This window comes from Argiope bruennichi, chromosome 9, assembly GCF_947563725.1.
Source record: "Argiope bruennichi chromosome 9, qqArgBrue1.1, whole genome shotgun sequence".
Taxonomy (NCBI): Eukaryota; Metazoa; Arthropoda; class Arachnida; order Araneae; family Araneidae; genus Argiope; species Argiope bruennichi.
The window spans coordinates 8,198,352-8,215,174 of record NC_079159.1 but is presented as its reverse complement, the minus strand read 5'-3'; the positions used below and the strand labels follow the sequence as shown (position 1 = coordinate 8,215,174).

Here is a 16,823-nt window from a genome sequence, read left to right as displayed (position 1 = left end):
TTTTTTTTTTTTTTTTTTTTTTTTTTTTTTTGAGAAATAAGGTATGTAGAGCAGTAAAAGCCATTCTCCCCAAAATCTGAAATTTCTACGATATTTTGTTTACATTTGGTTGATGCCATTCGGCAATAAGTAATAAAAGCGATTTCTTTCCTTTGCCTTTTATGTATGCTGATGTTTGTTTTCCTCTTTGAGAAATAATTAATCTATATGCAGAGTAACAGAAAATTCTGTATGGATGCCTAACGAGTAAGGCATATTTTTTCATTCATTTCAAGAAATTTTTTTAAAAATGAAATTAGAAAAAAAATAGTCCAAGACAGTGAAAAATGAGAAAAACTGAGACATAAAAATACCACAATAGTGCTGCCACACCTAACAATGTGGGGGAAAAAATAACGTTATTTCTGATTTTTTTTTTTTTTTTTTTTTTTGGATGATCGGCTGCAATCTCAGAAGATTTCGGATAGACTTAGAAATGCAATTTTTCTATCTGCACATCTGCAGTGCGAGTTAAGTGATTTCGAGTTAAATGACAACATTTTTGCGTTGTGTGTTGTTGTGACTTATAGCACTTTTCAAGCCCCGCTGACAGTTATCTGTCAGCAATTTACGCCGAGTGAGTGTGTCTTATTTTTTGCAGTAGCGCCAACTAGGGCAAAGAGTACGATTTAGCTACTTCATTCGTCACATTCGCTTGCACAATTCCTATTTACAGGAGGGTACATCCACACACCTCACAGTTAACACACAGAAGATCAACCAAGCCCGAATCGGGACGCCCAGATCACGGGGAAGACGTGCTACCCCTATGCCAGGATACCGACACACATTTTTGGTTACATTTAAGACAGTAGTATCATCCAATTTCAGTTAGGATTCCAATGATCGACGTCCATCAATGGATTACTAATATGAGATGAGGCCAAAAAAAAAAAAAAAAAAAAAGTCTAATTCAAATGATTCTTTTTTTTAAATTTTATTTTTTGAGCACCAGCCACATTGGTACAGCAAGCAGCATCATTTTATGTACAAGACTCAGATGTGGAAGAAATGTTTGAGACTTGGCAACTCGTATGTTTAAGAAAGAATTTCTCTGCAAATTGACAACATTGCCAGATATTTTCTTCACCTCTTTTTGATATTAACGTTTTCTTTGGATATAAATGTTTCTCCCAAATATTTTTTTTACAATGAATATCTATTCTGTATTTTTTTTCTATTGAACTCATGCTTTACGGATTTCTCTCTATTTTAAATTTTTCGAAAAAGTTAAAAAAGTTAAGAAAGAAAAAAAAAAATGGAAAGCCTCAGATCCCTGCAAGAATCCAGCTCCCCTCATATTTCAGTGGCCCTAGGCAACTGCCTGATCTACCTAATCGGAAATTCACAACTCTTAGCATTAATTCTTTAGACTAATTATGATGTTAAAATGAATCAACATTTCTTCAATTAATCAGTTTATATTAATTATTTCTTAATTGGGATAGTAATAAATGTCTAATTAATCTAAAACATAAATTTTTATTGTATTTCATTATTTGTTTATGTAATAGGCAGTGAAAGTTAATGTGTATTTTTGAAAAGCCCTATATTTCGCATAATTCGAAACCTACATGCGGAAAAATAATTTAGCAATTTTACCATAATTCTGAGTCCCTGCCGCTACATTCTTCGCTTTTCTCCGAAATCCAACTTTAGAGTTACAAAACCATCGTTCCTTTCCTTCGTAAGGAAGGGCGGGGATAGAATCCTTTCGTAATCAAGAGCTTAAATATTTGATGACGTACAACGGTGTTCCTTTCCCGAAATTTTCCCGGGGCCTTGCGTGTCTTTCCAGGGTTTAGATGATGAGCCATCTATTCAGACATTCAGAGGGAATGGGGGGAGGGGGCGCTGGGAGTCGTCTGTAATAAAGAATGTTACAAAGAAGGTTGTTCGACAGAAATGAGGGCGAAAAAAAAGCGGAAAAAAAATTTTCAGGATTTCGATAATCTTCATTTTGTTTCGACGGCGAAAGAAGACGAAGGAAAGTTTGTTTCTCGTCAAAAGAACAATAATAAAATAAAATAAAACAGTAGAAAGGATAAGGGAATGTGATGGAATGAAAGAAAATGTTCCATTACGTGAGATTTCTGATGTTCCGATTTCTAGAACGTGTTCTTTTTCCAGTCTAAAAGTAACAAGATATTAAATTCGTTCGTTTTCTTTTTTTCTTTCTGACATAAGGTTCGTGTTCCAAATAACGAAATACGAATGGATTGATTACAGATATTTCTTTGTACTTCCGCGGTGAAATGTGAAAGTTTTGTTTTCTTCTCAATCGAAACGATTCTTCCGAAGTTTTGTTCTTTACAGATTTCGAAGGAAAGTTACTTAAGCCCTTTAATTAATTAAAAGAGCAGCATTAATAAGAAAGATAAGATCTTGCTGAATCTGACGAATGAAATAATGGGAATAAAAGTGATTGCAACATATGGCAATTAGTTAGGTGCGGAGTGAGTGGTGTAAGAGCCATTTTCTGGCTAAATTGCATGAAGAAAGTCTTTTATAACATTCCAGAAATTGTTTTTTAATCCTTTTCAATAGTATTCTTTTTATTTGTTTTTATTCAGTTTTGATACATTTTAGTGTGTGAAGATGTAATCAATTTGTCACTTTTTTATGTTTTGAAGTTCTGAATTTTCGCATGGTTGAGTGCTTTCGAAGACAATATAAAATTTTAATATGGTGTGAATTTAATTATCAATGAATCGCTTGATTGTAATTTACTTTCATTCCATATGGGAAGCGCCATCTGGTAGTGAACTTGAGAAAATTTGATTATAACATTTCTATGCAATAATAATAATAGTAATGAATTTTGAAATAAATTAAAGATTAAACTGTTAAAAAAATCAATATAAGAAGTATTTCAAAATACATTTTGATTATTAAAAAGTAGTAAATTTCCCCTTTCCAAGAATGTAGAAGTCACTAATAATCATAAAAGCGAGAGATATTGCAAACGATACTTAAAGATATTAAGCTATAAAAAATAAAATTCATTCTAAAACACTAAATAAGAATTAAAATATATATTGAATGTGATTAAAATTCAGATTTGATTAGAGTTATTTAATCTTTTAAAATTTTTATTGCTGACTATAATGAACTATTATAGAATCCCGTTTACATATTATTAGAGTTCAATTAGAAATTCATAAATATTCTAACTTGCACTGTATATATTTTAAAATCTTGCCCATCACTGTATCTAACACTTTTTCAATTTATCAATTTATTTAAAATATTGCTTCTCTTTATTAAGCTTGCAAATTTCTGATCATGATTTGTAAACACCAGCTTTGATATAAGAAATAATTCCATCAAGACCTTTACAATTTTCACTGAACATAACTGTAAAATTCAAATATCAGCGTTACCATGAAGAAAAACTCATTTGTTTAAGATCGCTTTCAAAATATTGCATAAACTCACTATATTTTTGAATATTTGAATTGAATTCAGCTATTTTGCCACATTTTTCATACTAATGTGGAACGCTTCATTCACAAAATGTAGATTAAGTCAGGTAATGGTAAATTTTATTTTTATGTCTCATCCCCCTCCCCTTTTAATCAGAAACAAATCTGCTCAAGCTATAGGATATAGATTTTAACACTAAAAAACACGCTTTACATTACATTATTTTACTTTCCATCAATTTTTCATAATTGATGTTCTATAAATTTTTATTCAGCTTATAAATGCAGTCTTAATAATAAATCTTAATGCAATCTTGTTGACAAGTCTTAATAATATGACAAACACTTTTTTTATACAGAATATTTCTGATGTATATCTAATATTTATGATATTAAGTTACTTGATAGTACTAAGATTGTTACTAAGTTACTTGATTTTCAAAAAGAGGAGGAAAAAACTATTTTAATTTTTCTTTTGCTTTATAGATCAGGTTTATGTGAAATCGAAATGAGTCTGGAGAATGAAGAAGTGAAATTCGATCACCGCATTTCTCATGCAAATAAGAACAAGATTATTAATATTATTATTATTCCTAAGAAACTTTATATTTTTATATCTAAGAAATAAATTTAAAATCAACACAAGCTTTTATTTAGCAAGATGCCATGCTAATAAATAAAGTATCAAATAGTTAAAACATGAATACTGAATGATTTAGATATTCGAATAATACTATTTATAATATTTCTAGTTGATAATAATATTTCTAGTTGATACTCGGAAATGAAATATTTCTTAATGTCTGTAATGCAATTAACTAATCAACTCTTTATCTAAAGAATAAAATCATTGTTCATAGTTAATCCCCTTAAGACAAACTTTTATCTACAGCACTTGTAATGAAAATTTTCTAATTAATCAGTTAATATAAAGTAAGTATTATTGTTAATTATTTAGTTAATTTATTCTATATTAAATTAATTATTCAACCAACAAGAAGATATAAAATTATACATGAAAGATATGGCTGCTGAGAAGCCAGCATGAACTTTATGAAACCTTCACAATTATCCCAATACTTTGTACATGAAGCAGTAAACTCTAAGATGATATGCTTACCATTATCTGATGTGAAACTGTTTCTATACTCATTGTTAGTATGAGCCAGAGGATAGGGACAAAATTCGAACACATTTGGCAATTTTCCATCCTTGTACAGGAGCCCTATCCCTGGCTAGCAAAGAAGAGTAGTAAATAAACTTAGCAGGGTATTGTTATCTGAATATTTAAAAATACAGAAAATTCTGAGATCCAGGAAATAGTTCCAAATTTTCAAACACCTCTTGTTTTGAATTTCACCATGAATTAAGTATCTTTAGGGTCAGTTTAAAAATTGTTTTTACCAATTAGTATGAGTGAACTATTTTTTTACACTTACCTAAAATGGCTTTTCTTTGTTTCGATAAAATGCCAATGATATAAAACAAAAGTATATCAGAAATTTGGGGCAATTTTGAAGATGAAATTTAGATACTTCAGAAAAGAATGTCAGTTTGTCAGGTGGAAACTTTAAATTAAAGTTTAATGTCTAAAAATAACCGAAATTTATTTTTTTAAAAACATTTCTATATCCATTGTTATCAGTTCCGAGAGTTAACTGTACAGAAATGTTCTTGGTAATCTAGAATTCTGAAATCGTTCATTCTTAAAAGCCACTTTCACCTGCTCATTCCGATAAGAATCGGTTAGTTGTTCCGATGATTCGAATTTAATACGCCGTAATGTTTTCTTTTCTTGGTCGATAAAAATCAAAAGTTCTACATGTTCGAACCTGACAACAGCTGCTCATAATCACCGGGACCTCCAAGTCAGTTCTGTTTCTGCGAAAAGTGCTTCGGTATTCTCCAAGTTCGAAGAGAGCGAACCGACTCGCGATTCACGTGGGAATCTTCTCATGATCTCCAGCGATCCTCCCTCTTTTTCTTGCTGCGATTTCCCGCTTTGGAAGATTCTTTCTTTTTCTTAGCGTTAATTTCTGTCACACAACACTGAACTTGCCCATGCGACCATTACGACAGGCGACTAACGGGGGAAAATTGTTTTGCATATTACGGAGATATAAATACTCGCTGAGCTAGATATGCGTTGAGTGGAGATGTTTGCCTGCTGGAGGAACTTGGGAATCGTTTGCTTTGTTTGGGTTTTGCTCGTTCTCTGTGTTTAATGAGCAGAAACAAATTCGCACGATTTGGGGATGATATCGCTTTACCTGTTGTTATTCGTCTATATTTATTTTTTTGTAAATTACGAGTTATTTGGCGTTTAAAATACATCCAAGATTTCTTTTATTTTACAGGAATAACAACAAATATTTTACAGAATACAGAGCTAACAACAAATTTATTTTACAGGAATGGAACTTAAGACCCTAATAACATATTTATTTTATAGGAATGGTATATACCATAAATATAATGAGTTACCCTCGTCTTACCTTAGCATTAAGGGTAATCCGAATGATCAAGTTGCCATGTAATTTAAAATAGGCTATGTAGTGAATGCTTTATAGCCAATAATATTTGTGCACGCCCATTTCTTATGCAAAGGAATCATCGGTGTGAGGGTAACTCATATTAATCATTACTAACTTTCTCATTGTATCTACAAACGGGTCAGGATTTTCGAATGAGCAAAGTTGGCAACAACTCGAAGTGACACAATTATTGCATACGCCAAGGCCTTGAGTATACGTTTTGCAACATTTTCATAATAATCTCGTTTTATAAATTGATTTGATTTGCAAGGATGATGGATATTATAATCAAAATAAATGATCGCTTAAGCTACGAAATATTACAGCTAAGATTTGTCGAATTCATTTGCAAATCAATTTTTATATATGGCTGATGGACTGACTTATAAGTTGCTGTACTGGCAAACATTTTATTACAATATTTCGAATACTTAAAAAATATTGTAATTTTTATAACCAGTTTCCTTAAAATTGCATTTAAATTTATATTCTTCTTTTTTTTAATGTTATCTACAGTTAAATGGTTTGTTATTTCAGTTTGTAGTAGTATTTATAATTTAAAAATTGCTTATGTAGATATTAAGTTGAAATCAATAAAAATAATTGAAGGTTCGGTTTTGAAAATTCGGATAAAGAAAATTGAAGGGAACCTGAACTTAAGTTGCCAAAGAGATCTTCTTAATTCGACCATGGTCGCTAGAGAACTGAAAATCAACTACAATACTTGAGGTTTCTCATTCCTATATTTTAAATGGCTTGATACATCCGACATATTTAAGAATATTTTATCGATAACATTAATAATTGACGTAATTTATTGAGTTTAGTTTGACAATCTCAACTTTTCTATAGTTAAATTAAAATGGAACATCTCACAATTCAACTGCTTCATTTTTAGTTCATGAGAGTTTTGATGGTTTAGAAAGTTGCATCGTAGAGGCGGTTTAATGTTACAATGGTGTAGGTCATATTTTCCTTGATTTTCAGAAAGTATCATATCGCTAAAGCTAATGTATTATCCTGGAAAAAAATTGTTATAATGTAATCATTTTAGAAGTTTTTTTTATCAACAAATTCAGACTTTCCTGTGTCCGAAAAAAATACTTTTGGAAATGTGTCTGTCTGTGAATATGATAATCCAAAACATTTTTAGGATACACGGATAAAATTTGATATGTGGATTTACTTCAGATTTTTAGATTTCTATCAAATGCTGAAAGAAATTCATTTATAGGTGGTTTGTCTTTCTGTCTAATCAAATACGGTTGGAAATGACAGCTACAAACCACAAAGAATTAGACAGATAAAATTTCGTACACTATTTGAGCATCTAAAGTTCTGTATCCTATTTTGAATGAAGTTTATCAGCAGGTTGACCATCTGTCAGTCGCATGCGTGTAAATGTGATTACTCGAAGATACAACTAAGATAAATGAAATTAATATGAGATTTTGATGCTAAAAATATAGCTCCGTATCAAATTTTGATTTAAATCAGTTAATTGAAATACTACAAAGTGCCTATTCGGTGTCGTTTCCTACACTACGAAGCGCAAAACGCTCATATGCGGAATTCTAAAAATTAAAATCTGTACATTCATGGTGTTCACAGCCTTTCCCAAGGTTCAGCATTTTCAAATGAATGGGGAATAACAGTTTCATGGTTGCGTATATGAGAAAATTAAAGTTAGATTATTCCCTTTTGTTTTTCTTAAAAGTAAATTACATAACTCCAATTTCAACGCGTCCCTATGGTAAGTGTACCATTCTTTATAATTGCTGAACACTGCAGTTCAAACTGGATACAACAGTTTATCATGATAATATAATATATTTTATTACATGAAAAAAATATATATTAATTTTTACAAGATTGGTGGCAGGTGCGGCTCAACTATAAGCTGTTGCCAACTTTCTACAACTTAATATAGTTCTGATTGTAATTATATTAAATGAATATGTCACAGTAATAAAATTCAAATACAGAAAAATTCCATTTATCATTGGAATCAGGTAAAGCAGCAATCGTGGATAGTTTTAAAATATCCGAAAAAGAATAAATCAGCAAGAAAATATTTTTGAACAAATCTTATTCTTTGTATTGGAGATATACATAGAATTAGAGTTCAATAAACGTCAGATTTTTGTGACTATAAATTTACTTTTTCATAATTATTTTTGCTTTAAAATACCTCTTTCTTATTTATGACTATCCGCCATTGGCGACCAGCCGGTTCGCCAATCTTAATGCCCGTTAAAATTTAAAAAATTAAATATTTTATGTATTTAATAGCTTCTTCATTAAAATATTTCAAAACTTCAAGTTTTGATAGTCATATAATTCACTCAAAATATTTAAAGGCCTTCAGTCATAACGTAATATGTATCTCTTTAATATTCTGTTGCCTCTCGTAGAATTTAGGCTTTAAATTAAAGTGTAAATGATTAATCTGCAATTAATATAATAATATTTTTTACTGAAACAAAGCATTTTTTTTATAATCTGATTACTGAAAACCGAGTCACTGAGCATTTAAATCTTATGGGCACTAAAGAATATATTTCTTAACTAATGTAATATCTCAAGAATTTGTCAACAAAAGTTTCTCAGATCGTCATGAACAGATCGATTAATTAACAATGTTTGATTTTAAATGCATCAAACACTAAGAAAATAAACAGTATAGTTTAAAATAATCGGTCGAAAATAGGTTAAAAAAACTACTTAAAAAACGATGAACGTAAAACTATAAGCATATACAAAAAAATATTTGACTAACATAAATACAATTAAATTGCAAAAGTATGCAACTAACCTAAAGATAATTTAAATCAAGTCCGCATCCGTTGAAAATAGTTGTGAACAATCAGAACACAATGCGCATGCGTGAATTTTCAACGCCAGTTCTGGTAACGCAAATGTGTGAATTTTCTACACCAGTTGGGGTAACGCTACGCAGATTAGAAATTTTTAATTTCCTTTATTCTGTTTTATTTGAATTCAAAAATACTTCCGAATGAATTTGAAAGATCGATTCATTAACAATGTTTAATTTTAATTGCATCAAACACTATGAAAATAAACAGAATCGTTTGAAATAATCGGCCGAAAATAGGTTAAGCCTATCCTAGTAAGGGGGAAAAAAACAAACAACTGAAGCCTTACTCATTTGGCGCTGGGGAAATGAAGAAATTTACCCCTTGTTACCACAATAATTTCTTCAAATTCATTTTGATAAAAGATATTTAAGAATCTGGGAACTTAATATATATACAGGGTGTCTCAAAAACCTTGACGGCGGCTTTTATTCCTAAAATATTGATTATAGACATATACTGTAAATTACAAAGTTGTGCAAAAAAAGGTGCAAAATGTTATGAAATCGATTAAAATTTTCAGGGAATTAAATTTAAAAAAATACAAAATTTAAATTTTTATACGAACCTCGTACAAAAAAATTCCCAGTGAGTAAAATGTGCTCCATCCTTTAATAAGGTCATGTACAAAATTTCAAAATTTTATCATGAAAATTGTCAAAGATATGTTGAAACAAAGTTGGTGAAAGGTCAATCACAAATTAAAATGCAAATGTTTACAGCTTCAGTGCAGATGACGCGAAGCAAGAATGCATCATAAGGAAATAAAATTTGCTTCATATCTTTAGTTTTAAATACAAATTTTAAAATCCATGCTTACTGAAAAATACTTTAAAATTAAAACATAATATATACTTTAAATACATACTACAAATATCGTTTGTCACCTCTAAGAAATCTCTCTTATCATTATTTTTTCTTTTTGCATTTAATCTTTTTCGTTATTTAAAACAAAATTAACAAATTTTATTTCCTTTAACTAAAATTCGATTTCTTTTTTCCCGTCGTTTTTCAAAGATATGAAATGATCAGAATCAGGTCTTATCAAAATTAATATATAGAATTAAAGTTCTACTGATTTTCTTTTCTATACAACATTCTGAATTCGGATATTGAGAAATCATGTGAAAATTGTGGTATCATTTTCCCCCAAAATCTTTTTTTCCTTTAAAAATCTCTCTCTCTTTTTTATCATTTATCCAAATATAAGGCATCGAGTTCGGTCCCAGTGAATCCAGATAATTGGACTTCTTCTGTATTTGATTCTTGTCCCTATACACAATTCTGAATTCGAACATTGAGAAGTAAGTTTCCTCAGAACTTTAGAAATAATTATTTTATGTATACTGATATAATCAAGATAGATTTGCTCTCAATTCATCTAGATTATTAAAGTTCTACAATTTCATCATAAATGATTCTGACTTCAAATGGCGAGGAATCATTTTCTGAAACTGAAGAATTATTTTCAAATTGAGGATCATTATAAGTTAGTAATTTTTTTATTATTTATCGGGATTCATAACGGATATAATCTCAATTATTCAGGATAGGTGGAAAATATAATTCATTTCAATATATAGCATTCTGAACTCAAATATTGAAGAAACATTTTCCCAATAAATAACCATTTTTTTTCATTCTGTATCGTCATATGCAATTATCCATAATGGGTATAATCTCAATAAGGCTGTGTAGTTGGAAATGTATGATGAAATGAATCAAGTATTCCTGTATGATGGAAAAAACATGATTCATTCTATCCTAGAGGATTCTGAGCACGAATATTGAGGAAGCACAACCAAAAACTGAAGGGGGAACTCACCATTTCTCTTTTTATCTTTCCCCGCGCCGATATGCTAATATGATTCAGCAAGAACTAATACGACCCTAATCATACTAGAATTGTGGCATACAAATACATACAATAAATCAGCATACAATATCTAAAAAACGAATATTCACTCACGTTGGGAAATTTGTCTTCCTTGCGGACAATTTGCAGACAAAGCAAGGACGCTGGGGCAGAAACTAATCCAATACTAGTGAAAAAAAGAAAAAAAAAATCTTTAAAAAATTCTGCGGCTCACTCTATGAACCTATTTGTTCCTTTCTGTCTGTGAAAAAATTCCACTCGCTATCTTTATTCAGACCTAATCTGCCTACGGTGAATATGAAACACCAGAGTTTTTCCTTTCACAAGAGGCATAGCGGCAACTATATCAACATTCTGTCACCCCACAACAAAAGAAGTATAAACCAAAAGGTAAGAACGGTGATAAATTTGTCTGTGAAAACATAAAAAATGAAAAGAAGCACGTTAAGTCTTTATTGTCTCTGTAGGTTGTAATATATGCACTGGTGTTGGGAGAGCATTATTTGGACAAAGTAAATAGGTTTTTCTTTGGGACGTATACCATGCGACAGGGTTGATGAATGCCTGCAATTTTATGTCGACACTCTATTTTCTTATATTGTATACTTCGTAGAATAAGGAAAAATTAAATTATTGCAGATAAAGTTGCGTGAAAGATGAGTTTTTCACTGTTTTTCTAGCATCATTTGGTGTCTCGGATGGCTTTCGCGGATCGTTTCTCTTTGAAAATGAAGATCTTAAAAATCTCTGGAAAGATTCAGCCTAGAAACTTTTTGAATAATAAGATCGGCATTTATATTGTGTTTTATTTCATTGGTGCCTTGAGTGCTCTTAGCGCTTCGCCTCAGTACACAAATGCAATATTTTACTAATGAATAAATAACATCATTGAGCAATTTCTTTCTCGGTATTGTATATTCTTTCTTTGTATTTCATTCTTTTGGCATAGACCTGGCTATTAAGAATAAAAAATGAGACTTCAGTTCAGTAAATTTACAAGGCAATTTTTATTTTTAAAGAACTGCTTCAAACAACTGGCGAATAAATTTAAAATTCGATTATAAATTGGACAAGATTTTCTTATAAAGATAGCTCCAAGATTCTGATCCTTAAATTTATTTATTTATTTATTTAACTGTCAAATTAGCGAACAGGAGGTCATCCATTCGCCTGTCATCTTAATAATTTAATTTCATTCGCGAACATTAAAATATAGAATTGATTTCATTTTTCGTAAGCTCAAAGCATTAATTGTTACAAGAATATGGTGCATAGAAAGTGCATTGATGTTTCAATCATATTTTGACGTAGAAATATGGCAAACATGCATAGGGAATATTTTTTTCTCCGCCAAATAATGTTAATGATTCTGTTCTTTACATTCAGTTGTTAAGTGTTCTGCATGGTTTTCAAATCTAAAAACACGAATTTCAATGAAAATATTTTTAAGTAATAATATTTTTAGTCTGGATATACATATTGTTACGAAATTTCTGGGGATTCGTTTGGATAGTGGGAGTTATATGGTGTGGAGAACACTCAATCAGCAGGCGGCAGTAGAAAATGAAACAACGGCGTTTATTTACACGAAGGCACACAGGACAGCACAAAGACGACAACTATATACAGCACAGAAGACGATTATCTTCAACCGAGACGTGCAGCATACAACAAGAATCTACTGCAGACAGTAGCACACAGCTTGACTCCGTCGCTGCTCCGCTTATCTCTGGAAGGCCACTCTTCACCGTCGATCCCGACTACTCTTCTCTGTCGCTTCCGACTACTCTCTGATCTGGTTCACGACTGACTACGACTCCTCAATTCACGACGACTCCCCGGCAGCTGCAGATCCTTTTATAGGTCTCAGGAGGCGGGGCTAGAAGCCTCTCAGCCAATCAGGAACGTTCGAGGCGTAATTCGGTTCCTACTGGACGGATCGGGAAAATTCTCGATATTTCGGGTATAATCTATTTTGGCGCCAAAGTCGCCAAATTCGTCACCAAGTCGCCAAATGGTCGCCAAGCTCTGGGACCTCTTATGGAACCCACTATGCTGGAAAGCCGCATCACAGATTCGTAACAATATTCTACAGAGCATAATACTTCGAAAACAATCTGAGTCCCATGTTTTCGCGTTTTATGCTCTCTCTCTGTAATATAGTAATGAAAACTGTTTATACATTTTGATTTCTTTCTTTTTTTCCCGGCCGATTTTAAACAAAATTTTGGGGCAGTATTTCCGGCAATTCTAACATCAAATCAATTACAAATACTAAAATTAAATAAGTAAAAACATCATATGCCAAATTTTATTTATGTATGATGCTGTGTTTTTGAGTCATTGCATTTAAATATGTATGAACATACAGATTCATCGATGGTCAACCCTTTAATATATGTAGTTTAAAATTTGTTAAACAAGTTTTATCAATCTAACTCTTTGCGTTCTTTTGCCCTCGGACAGACAGCAACTTCCTTCAAAGGATTTTTTTTTTCAAAATTTGATAGAAATTTACAAATTTTGTGTAGGTGTCACATGTCAGTTTTCATATCTCTGACCAAAAATGTTTTTATTTATCTTAGCACAATGACTTACTAAGGAATCTCATTGCTATGCTCTTACACCATTCACTTGTTATGTCCGGAGATTAAGAACCTTGAGTTCAAAACTCCGTGACACTCCTCTCAAATCTGCATATTAAATTATCGTGTGAATAGACATATTGTTACGAAATTGCCCGAGGTTCGTTTGGATAGTGGGGGTTATATGGTGTGAAGCACACTCAATCAGCAGGCGGCAGTAGAAAATAAAACAACGGCATTTATTTACATGAAGACACACAGGACAGCACAAAGACGACAACTATATACAGCACAGAAGACGATTATCTTCAGCCGAGACGTGCAGCAACAACAGCTTACAAAACAGCAGCATACAACAGACTCTACTGCAGACAGTAGAACACAGCTTAGTTCAGCACAAGCTTCACTCCGTCGCTGCTCCGCTTATCTCTGGAAGGCCAGTCCCGACTACTCTTCACTCTGTTGCTTCCGACTACAACTCTCCGATCTGGTTCGCGACTCGACTCACCACCGGTTCACACTACTATGCTCTGCCGCTTCCGACTTCTTCTCAATTCACCGCCCCGGTTCACGACTGGCCGGCAGCTGCGGCTGCTTCCTTTTATAGGTCTCAGGAGGCGGGGCTAGACGCCTCTTAACCAATCAGGAACGTTGGAGGCGTATCTCTGTTCCTACTCGACGGAGCGGGAAAATTCTCGATGTTTCGGGTATAATCTATTTTGGCGCCAAAGTCACCAAATTCGTCGCCAAGTCGCCAAATGGTCGCCAAGTTTATCGCCAAGCTCTGGGACCTCCTATGGAGCCAGCTATGCTGGGAAGCAGCATCGCAGGTTCGTAACAATATATATCCAAGAAATGTGTTTATCTTGTTAGAGAGATCACAAACACGACGATTCGTCAAAATCATTGTTCTGGCACTGGGACATATTACCCCCTTTCAAGCTATGATCACCATGAAAACTTACGCATGCGCAGTTTTTTTTTAAAAAAATTTTTGAATCAGTTTTTTTTGTTTAGATTTTTTTTTAGATTTAATAATGTCTAATTAGAGAAGTAATTGACAATTTCTTAGTGTTCGTATATGTTTTTCGTGTGCCTCTATAAATACGATTTCGCCTTTAATAATAGATTTGATTATTGGGGATTAGAAAATAGATGGTAGATAGATAATTGAAACTACTTAACAACATAACAGATTTAGAATGGGGCCGTTGCAATTAGAATCATTTGTTGACGGTTTCGAGTCATTGATACCAATATTTATTTCGAATTTTTTGACGTGTGTAATTTATTCTCTTTGCACACTTCGCAAACGAAGAATTAAAAATATAAAAGACACCGAGGACTAAGTGATCCATTAGAATTACATAAAATTTATCTGATTAGGGAAATAAAATCACAGAATTGAAATAAAGCTCAAAGAAATAAAATCACCGACTTAAACCAACTGGCATCTTTTTTCTGCGCCAAGAAAACTCGCCAATTCTAATTATCCTAATAAAGGTACACCAAAAAAATCAAACTAATGCAATAATGAAAAAAAAAAACCTATTTTTCGTCCTTTTTATTTATAACATTACCACTACATCTTTTAGGTAAAGAAAAAAAAAAGTAAAATTTATCTGCTCACAGAAATAAAATTTCTGAATTTCTGAGATACGTCACCTCAAGCCAACTGGCATCCTGTTTCCGCGCCAAGAAAACTCGCCAATCTTAATAAAGGTGCTCTGACGAAATGAAGCTAATGCCATAATGAAAAAAACACCCTATTTTTCGTGCCTTTTCATTTATAACATTACCACTGAATCTTTTAGGATTAAAAAAAAAAAAAAAAAAAAAAAAAAGGACCAGCACGCACCGTTGCTCAAGGCATCTTCTATTTTGTTTGTGAGTGGGGGAGGGTCCGAAGAAAAGAGCAGCCATCCGCAGAACCCCGTCTCTTAATTTTAGTGTTTTTGTGGCCTCACTTTTACTTTTCTTCGGCACAAGGTCAGCGAATGAGTCCGAGTGTGACCTTTACGGTACTTAGCGCAGAGGGAAGAAGGCTCTCAAGGGATACGGTAGCCACTCATCGCCTGAGTGCCCCTCTGGATTTACAGAAGGGGGGGGGGCAACCGGGCCCCGCGATTACGCACGATGATAGCCGCACCTACGGGCGCCAACCTGGGCCCTTGGAGAAAGGAAGTGGGTTTGTACCATCACGTCTTAATAAAAAGGATGATATCGTGCGGTATCTTTTTAAAGCATATCGTGGTTTATTCGTTTGCTATCATGTGCAAACAGAATGTTTTTTTCGGGCACAGGGAAAGGAGTATATGGTCTGGAATGTAAACAGAATTAAAAAATCAAATATTCTGATTGGATGATTACAGCTGTTGGAAATATGCTTGTGAAAGTGATGTCAGAGATTCATGCTTTCGATATAACATCATTAACAATGTTTCATGTTAGATTTAATTTAGCTTTACATCTCAATTCATTTTTTCCTTACTCGTGCTATAGATGGCCACTCGTGTGACCTCGAAACTATCAACCTTCTGATTCTAGCTGATTCTATCTGAAGTTTCATTAATTGAAAAAAATAATTTTTGAGAAATTATATTATAGATTTCTAGGTCCGATTCTCCCTGTAAATGTACAATTAGTGAACTGTACATTTTGTATCTTTAGAATTTTTGCCTTTGCTTATCGAATAGTAAAATTATTGTATCAACAAAAGATTAAAATTTTATTCCCCATGCTGAACTGATCTGTTTCTACTCTAATCTCCTAAAAGATCGTTCAACCAATGTGTGATAGATGATTTTAAAGCTAATAAGAGGTAATTCCAACAGTGGCAGAGAGAATCCAGCACTTTTCTGTTTCTTCATCAAAATACAGTTTGATGAAGAATGAGTTATTTGAGTTTTAATAATTCGTATTCCAAAAGTTAGTGTCTCGGTTTGAAGCTATGTGAGGTTTATTTTGGGATAGATGCCCTAATTTGAGAATCACCTGATGACGGAGAGGACATCCAAACCAATACGCTCTCACTAAATTTGCGCACCCAATCATTGTGACGATAATTGGTCCGATAGGACGAATTTAAAGTCCACTAAGCACATTAACTGATCTTAGGTGGAATCTAGTCTCGCATCTATAATTCTTTGATAGTGAAGCTAAAAATCTATAATCTGCCCAACCAGGTACCGATTTTCGAATAGAAACTTACTGGTGTGTTTAATTTTACAAAGTTAAACTATTTAGTTTTGTTTCATTGACCTATATTTTAGTAATTAATTGAATGAAATATGGTAATGTTGTTATTTTGATTTACAAAATGTTATATCAAACATCTTCTAAACAAATGATGTTCTGGTTCTAAAACTTATTCAAGAGAAAACTAATTGACATCGTATTTCAAGTGATATAATAAACATAATATTACTAATATAAGCTTTACAAATATAATATAAAGTAACTTAGCATTTTTGCGTTCGCCAACTCAA

The 16,823-nt window shown here is 32.4% G+C and overlaps 1 protein-coding gene across 5 annotated transcripts in view; it reads right to left on the bottom strand.

Annotated features, from left to right (window-relative positions):
- The window catches only part of LOC129984176 (delta-like protein B), a 320,381-nt gene that overhangs the window by 183,661 nt on the left and 119,897 nt on the right, over positions 1–16,823 (bottom strand). The window contains exon 1 of one of the 5 annotated variants that reach the window (XM_056093984.1): positions 10,844–10,916. The exons of the other annotated variants lie outside the window; for them this stretch is intronic. The gene's annotated coding sequence lies outside the window, so the exon portion shown is untranslated. Of the gene's footprint in view, positions 1–10,843; positions 10,917–16,823 lie in introns of those variants that run through there. 5 annotated transcript variants of the gene reach the window in all.